Source organism: Morone saxatilis, unplaced genomic scaffold (genome assembly GCF_004916995.1).
Source record: "Morone saxatilis isolate NCDOM2014 unplaced genomic scaffold, NCSU_SB_2.0 Contig7, whole genome shotgun sequence".
Lineage (NCBI taxonomy): Eukaryota > Metazoa > Chordata > Actinopteri > Moronidae > Morone > Morone saxatilis.
This window is the reverse complement of record NW_023340246.1, coordinates 14,093,394-14,100,821: the sequence shown is the minus strand read 5'-3', so window position 1 is coordinate 14,100,821 and position 7,428 is coordinate 14,093,394. Positions and strand designations below refer to the sequence as shown.

The window sequence follows — 7,428 nt, the reverse complement described above, 5'->3', positions numbered from 1 at the left end:
GCAAACCACGCCCACCCCCACAGAGTTCATGTAAAATTAGTGTTTTAATCTATGACAGTTTAAGAAATGAAAGAGACTTTTTTGAACTTATATTTTAGTTATTCCAGTTACTGTATGTATTTAATTGCCCATGCAACCCTAAGATACAGTAATGGTGTTGCTCTTTGTTCAAAAGTTAAAATATGTAGCCTTCTTATTATTGTTGAATAGCTCTTTCAAACTAATTATTAGTAGTATTTCAAGGCTGAATTTAAGTGGTAGATTGAAAGGGCAGTATATGCATAGAAGCCCTGAACATCACCTTTCTGGAAAATATAACAAACAATAATTGAGATCAATATCCACTCATCTCCATAGAGTCCCTCCTGAGTAAAATGCAGTGATTGATGTATTGATTTAGAAATCCTGCCAGGGAGGCCTTTCGGATTCCACCTTTCTTTCTGTTACCGTCCTGAGGGCAATTACAGTGTCCAGTGTGAGAAGCCAATATATTTAACCAGGATTCCCTTTTGTGTAGTCACCTCAGGGAGCTATTGTCTATTAAGATGTAGAAATCAATTGAGTGAATCAATGTCATGGTGGAAGACACTGAGAATAATGGGCTACCTGAGCTAGACTGCAATGTAGAAAACACACAGGTTTTTTGACTTAACCAGAGCTGATGTAAGAGGCTGTGCATTAAAGTATAAATTAATTATGTTATACGCAGCTTTTTATACCTCTGTCTTTGCTATGCCACTGACACATTAAGAGACTGTACTAGTTTAGCCACAGGTACTGGCTTCAAAAACACAATCAAAAGTGTTTTTTTCATGTAATATTCAGCACTTAGCAAATGCTCTCATCCAGAGTGACTCACATTGATTGCAGCATCAGAATACTTTAAGCTTAATGAATTCTTGTTTCGAATTAAGATGATTAACATGAAGGAGATTTAAGATGTACAAATAATGGCAACATGGTGACAGGGATTTCAGTGCCTTCTGAGATGTGAATTCAACTAGAAAAAGGGGCATCATCAGGTCTCTATAACTGAGGGGCTGGCTGTATGTTTGTGCTTTGGAACTCAGTACCTATGAAGAACACTTTTCCCTTAGTAGAAGTTGGCCTAGAACCCCCTCTCAGCGCATTATGAAATGGTCTACTGCTTGTAATGGGGATGAAAAGAGCTAAAGTGATTGACCATCATTAAAGCTCACCCCAACTCTCCCCTGAAGATGATGTATGGCTTCTACTAACATTATCATCATTTTTTCATATTGTGCAATACTAAGATTATGTTTGTACCTCACACAATCACCAAAAATGCAAAGAATTGTTTGCCACACTTGCAGCAAATTTCAGGAAAACTGAGTTATATGCATGCACCGTAATGCGGTAATATGCAATAAGATTTTTACCACCCGCATTATTCTTTTCCCCCCTTTTTTTTCCACCAATGACATTGGATTTGAATGGTGCTGCAATCATATAAAGACTTACAGAGTCTTCTGATGTAATAGATACATTCCTGTCCATGCTTGGAGAGGGAGAAGAGGTTCAATCTTGGTCCAGTGCCTGCACTTTGACACTATGTGGAGGGCACAATTACACAAAGATGCACAAACTGCAGTTGTTTGTGTGCCATGTGGACTGAAAGACTCTGTCAATACAGAGGCTCTTTCACTGGCATTTGACAAGCTTATGTGTCAGCAGGCAGAGACCCTGCAGCTGCCACATGGGCACATTCTGCACTGAGCGTGTCCACACTGAAAGCCTCATTCAGTGGAATAAGTGAGGGGAGATCTGTACACAAGCATCGCGGTCAACACTCTGTGTGCCCATTGGATTTTATCTGTTTGATGTGTCTGGGTCCTTTAGGTTAGCTTGTGATGAGGATGACAGCTCTGCGTTGGGCTAGTTGTTGACATAATCTTGTTTCAATGGGTGTCAAGTCTTCATGCTAGTTTCCTAAAGACAACAGCCTCAGTTGTAGGGTGAAGCTTATGTGAAACAATTGGACTTTTAACATGGTGGAAAAAAAGAAAAGCCTAGACATTATTGTGAAAATCCAAAGGATCTTGCAACATCAACAGACAGACACAGAAAAGGTATAGGAATTAGCCTGCGAGTGAAGAATAAAGCATTCTGTAATAATTTACAGACATAAAGCATAATTTTTACGCCCTAAAGTAGGCTCAGTGCATTAATATTGTGACACTGTTCCATAGAGATTTTACAAATTACTATCTGAACTATTGTGTTCAAACTGATTTACTTATGTAGACTGAATAAATGAATGCACTTTGCATGCTATCAATCACTTTCATTCTAAAAAGCCACCTTAATTAAACATTATTCTTTCTACTTTTTTGCATTTGTTTTACTTTCTTTCAAATTTTATTCAATGTTTCTATGATTGACTTTTACTAATTATGCTGGTTTTCTATTGCTAACTTGGCCAGGTCTCCTGTGTAAGATAAATACTTCATTTTAGCAGGATTAAGCTGGGTAAACAAAGCGTAAATAAATAATGGTTTGGCCTGGTCCCAAGATCTTGAGGCATGTTTTGGAGGTGAGAAACCATATTGAGTGTGCAGTAAAGGCAACCTGTATAAGGTTTCTGTAGTATGCTATAAATCATCTTGCTTATATCAATCCTATGTTCTTGCCCTTTCTTGTCTGAAATTAAGCCAGTGCAGTGCTTCCCCTTTAGTATAGAAATAATTCCTAAAGGTTGAGCTGGTGTCCTCCCTATGATATACTGCGGCAACAAATGATGTCTTTTGAGCGTGGTACTGTGTGCCCAAATAAACCAACAGGGCATTTACCTTTAATAACTTGCTCCAGGTAAAATAATGGAGACATATTTGCGTAATAATCTGCACTACTGTCAAATGGGGTTTAACATCCCGCTCTTGCTTACTGCAGTTAGTTCAGTAGGTGACTAAGCTGTCAAAACCTTACTTCATAATTCAGTAGACTGCATTCAGTGTCACAATTAACTACTTCACAATCAACAACAAACCAGAAATTACAGGAAACAAACTTCCAACTACCAATATTTCTGCCAGTTCTCACAGGTCAGTGTTTTTTGTGTTAGCCCAGGGTCATCTCATGGGAGGGCCACCTCAAGTATTACAAGAAAATGCAAAATTCTGAAAATATTTAAATTACTAACATAATACTTAACAACACAAACATGCAAACAGACAGCACTTTCTATACATTTGATAACATAATTTTTTGTCTTCTTTGTTGGCAGCCAAACAACAAATGAAGACCCGAAAGCCAAAATAAATGTATTTTTGTTTTTTAGAATTGTGTTTTTAAATTTAATTGTATATGAAGGGGTAGTATAAATTGATTAAACTACTACAAAACAAAAAAAGTAATAATAATCTCCCCTGGCCAGGAGTCTGAGATCCCTGTGATACAGACACGTTATGTTATCTGCTACATTGTCTTATGAAATCACCCGCTGCAGTGAGGAGATGCTTTATCCCAAGGTTATTTTTATACAAAGTAGCCTCAGTGTTTAGTAGTAACTAATGATGGTGTAAAGCAGCTTGCCTGTCTAGCTGCCTCAGGGACACAGCTGAACATGTTCTTTCAGGTGGAGCTTCAAATGAGCAGAGAAATAAGGTAATGCTAATGAGCCAGTGCAATGTTTCCATGAGTGATGGCTGTCTTGTTAACCACAGCCTCAGACGATCAATGGCCGTGCATTAGGAAGAAAATGATTCTTTTACTTTATTGCTGTCTTTAAACCTGATTAATTTAGTTTCCAGACAATTGCTGCATTTTATTCCACTCATGTGGGAGAGGATAAATGTATGCATAGCAGATTAGTGTGCGTGATAATTTTACTGATAGGTCTTTGAAGGAAGACAGAAGAAGGCCAGCTGATTTCCATGTTACCTTCCCAAGTTAGGCAGGGTTGGAAAACACTCCCTTCTCTTTTTAGAAACATATGACACACAAAGATGGTGCCTAATCTCATAACATTAGCAAACTAAAAGATCATCATTAATTTTCCTTCCTCCTTATTAAAACGGGGTGTTCAGTGCCGTGGCAGTGAGCCATGCTGCCCAAAAGAAGGTCATTTGTTTTGGATTCAAAGGAGAGTTCCAGTAGCATATGGTCTAAATGCTTCAGAACCCTTTACATCTCGACTACAAAAACATTTGGGAAAAACGTCTGAGTAAAATATACTAGATTAATGATGGTGGAAAGCAACGGGTGCTATTATTAGCATCTCTAAATCTTTCTATTAATTCCCATTTGTCACCTCCCATAGAGGAGAAAAATGTTCATCGTTTTAATTCAAGTTTCTTATGCTGTCTAGTCCTTCACCTGTCTGCACTGCTGAAGAGGGCCATCAGGTCAAAGAGGATATTGGGTGTTAAAGGAAAGATTAAGAAAGGGGGCAGATGGCAGAAAAGAACAGATAGTGAGGACATAAGTGATGGAGAAAGCATTACTCTACCTCTAGGTGTGAAAACAGGGGTATCGGCCACTCTGGTTTCTGTGAGAACAGTTCAGTGACTGTGGCAGAGAAACAACTATATGATTGGGTAAAGTGAGTAACAGGCAGATCATTAGGGACAGCTCTGCGCCCGAGGCTGCTGTTTCAAGAGCTAAGGCTGCCCTGTCCACTGGGACAACTGTTACAGCTGCACCACACACTGACACAGTGTTGTACTTACTACATGCCTGATCAATATTGTACTAGAGTATGTCGTTTGTGTCACATTGCCATAGTGAATCACCGTCTTCAGGAACACAAAACCTCATTGCGTTTGTGAGAGACACCGACATTAATCATAATTCTATCTCTGTAAAATCAGGTGAGATCAAATGTAAGCAGTATATTCAATATGGCAATCAATAATCCTGAGGGTAATTGCAAGTTAAACTGGATGCACTCTACCTTGATTTCCATCACATCAAAATCTAATTAAAACCTACTGGTTTTCAGTACATGAGCACTTGGTTATGTGTACACATTTGCAGCAGAACACGACACAGTGTACAGTAATTAGCACACAATCACTTAATCACTATGTTAATCCTGATGCTGTAATGTTAAGAGCAGTCACTCTGTACAGTTATTAGAACTATAAACACGAAAAGCTATTTATACTACATGATATCATGGTTGTGATCCCATATGCATATTTAAATGTTGATGATTTGTGTAGTTTTAAATCAGAATAGTGGAATTGATTTTTAAGGCACAGTATGTGAAAAACCATATGCTGTGCCCCTTTGGTTGTCAGTCAAAGCTAATTTAAGAGCTCATGTGTTTTTTTGTATTAGAAGTAATGCCATGCCATTAATGATAGTGTGCTGATTTAAAAAGTTACAGCCTTAGGGGTATGATTGGCAGCCTTTGCTGCGCAAGCATAAAAGTACACAAACTGCATCACCGCCAAGAGTGTGAGGCAAAGTCTATTAATCCTTTTCTACAAATCCTTGAATTAAGCATGCTCATGTTTTGATTTGCTATATGAGTGCTATTCTCAAAGGTTGTTTTACCCTTCCCATTTAACTGGTCTGATGATCCTGCAGATGTAAAGTAGTATTTGAGCTCCTTCTAGAAATGTGCTGATGAATCTCACCCAGTACTTTAGATTAATTTTCTTCCAAACCACAAACATGGACTCTATTAAAACTAATGAATGGCAGGATAGATTGTAGACTTAAAGTAATATAGCTGTTGAAATGCTGACATGCTGCAATTGGTAAAAGTAAAAAACTTGATATTAATATATATATATTTTTATAAATTAAAAATATTAAATCTGAAGAAAGAAGTCATTTTTCAGAAGTGAATGTAGTTGCCTTAAATGAACCTGTAAAAGTGATGGGGTTACTTTTGATGCAGCACTCTACTTTGCACAGTCTAAACCTTAACACCTGGGGGAAACCCATTACAGCCCACATACGCCTAGCTGCTAAGGTCCTGCTTATAACCCACAGTTATATCAATGTATTTCTCTGTGTATATTAAATATCCACAGTACATGACCAATTCCCTCACAGGATGCAGTGCTCCTTGTTATTACCACCCACTAGTCGAAAGAATACAGATGGGACAGAGCCCTCACTTACACTCTCCCACACACTTCCAGGCAGCGTCAGGCTAATATACAGTGGCTACCCAGTTTTTTTGTTTATTCCAGACAAACCACTGTTGTTGCTGTCGGAAGTGTAAAACCCACGGCTCTTAGTGCAGCAGAGGATTTTACAGAGAAAGACCTAGCTGACAAAAGGTGATTAGAACAGCAAATGACGAAGCTTTAATGAACTTTAACCACTGACTATGTTTACATGCACACTCAGAATATGACAACATTCTGCATTTGATAAGGGTCATGTAAACAGCATATTTTATTTGGATATTCCTAAAAATGCCTTTTTATGAATGGAATATTTTCCATTTAAGACATGGAATATGCCAATATTACTTTAAATTTAGGAGCATTCCTTAGACAAGTGTACAGCGCATTCAGAATTCATCTCATTTTTGGTTTTTACCTAGTTGGGACACACTGCTTCTTGCCTGTTTACGGTCAGCTCTGTGCAATGTAAACAAACCAACTACCAAACAGTTCACAAGGCTGGAGTAGAGAGGCATGCAGAAAAGAAAAGCCAACATTTCTGGTCCGAAGGGGAAACACACCTACTTTTTATAAAAGACTTGGACATCAACAGGTTTTTGGACACGCACAAACAACAGCAAACTTTTCAAGAAGGTGGTTGAATTATTTAAAAGACAGAAGTTGTGTTTGCACAGTTGAACAAGTCTGCAACCGGTGAAAAAAAATCCACTTTTGATGCAAAGAGGCAGAATGGCTCAAATGGCTGCAACCATTCCACTTTTACCACAGGAGCAACATGACTGCAGTTTGAAAAGGATGGAAAAGAAAGTAAAAAGGAGAAAGGGAAAAGGAGGGAAATTTGTCTGTAGGACGTACAGTACATCATTAACAGTTAGGTTAATCAGAGTATGCTAGGGCTGTCACTTTTTCAATATCTGCATATCCTTGCCTATAAATATTGCTATCTTATCCGAGCTTCTGGCAAGGGGACTGCTGAAGCTGAGAGTGCTGAATAGTAGCTGTCAGACGAGGTGGTATACTCGACGTTTCTCCACTCGTCTGTGGTTAGCAAGTGAGTCTGCAGATTTGTCGTCACTGTAGAGTTAGACAGCTGCTTTGTACAAAGTTAGTGCTAGTGTCCTTGATTTAGTAAATAACTACTCTAAACTCCTGTGCCTATTTATTAAATAAATGATGGTGTATGTGTTACTGTAATGTTACTACTGACGCGCCACGGCAAAACCAGCAGCAAGTCGGCTGGGAGGAATTCACATAAACAAAGAAACTATCGTTTTTTTCAAAATTAGGGGTTTTCGTTTTTTTTACAGAATGTGCAAGTTGA

The 7,428-nt window shown here is 38.4% G+C and overlaps 1 protein-coding gene across 1 annotated transcript in view; it reads left to right on the top strand.

Annotated features, from left to right (window-relative positions):
* The window catches only part of LOC118340261 (disks large-associated protein 2-like), a 107,646-nt gene that overhangs the window by 58,501 nt on the left and 41,717 nt on the right, over window positions 1–7,428 (top strand). The gene's annotated exons all lie outside the window — the stretch shown is intronic.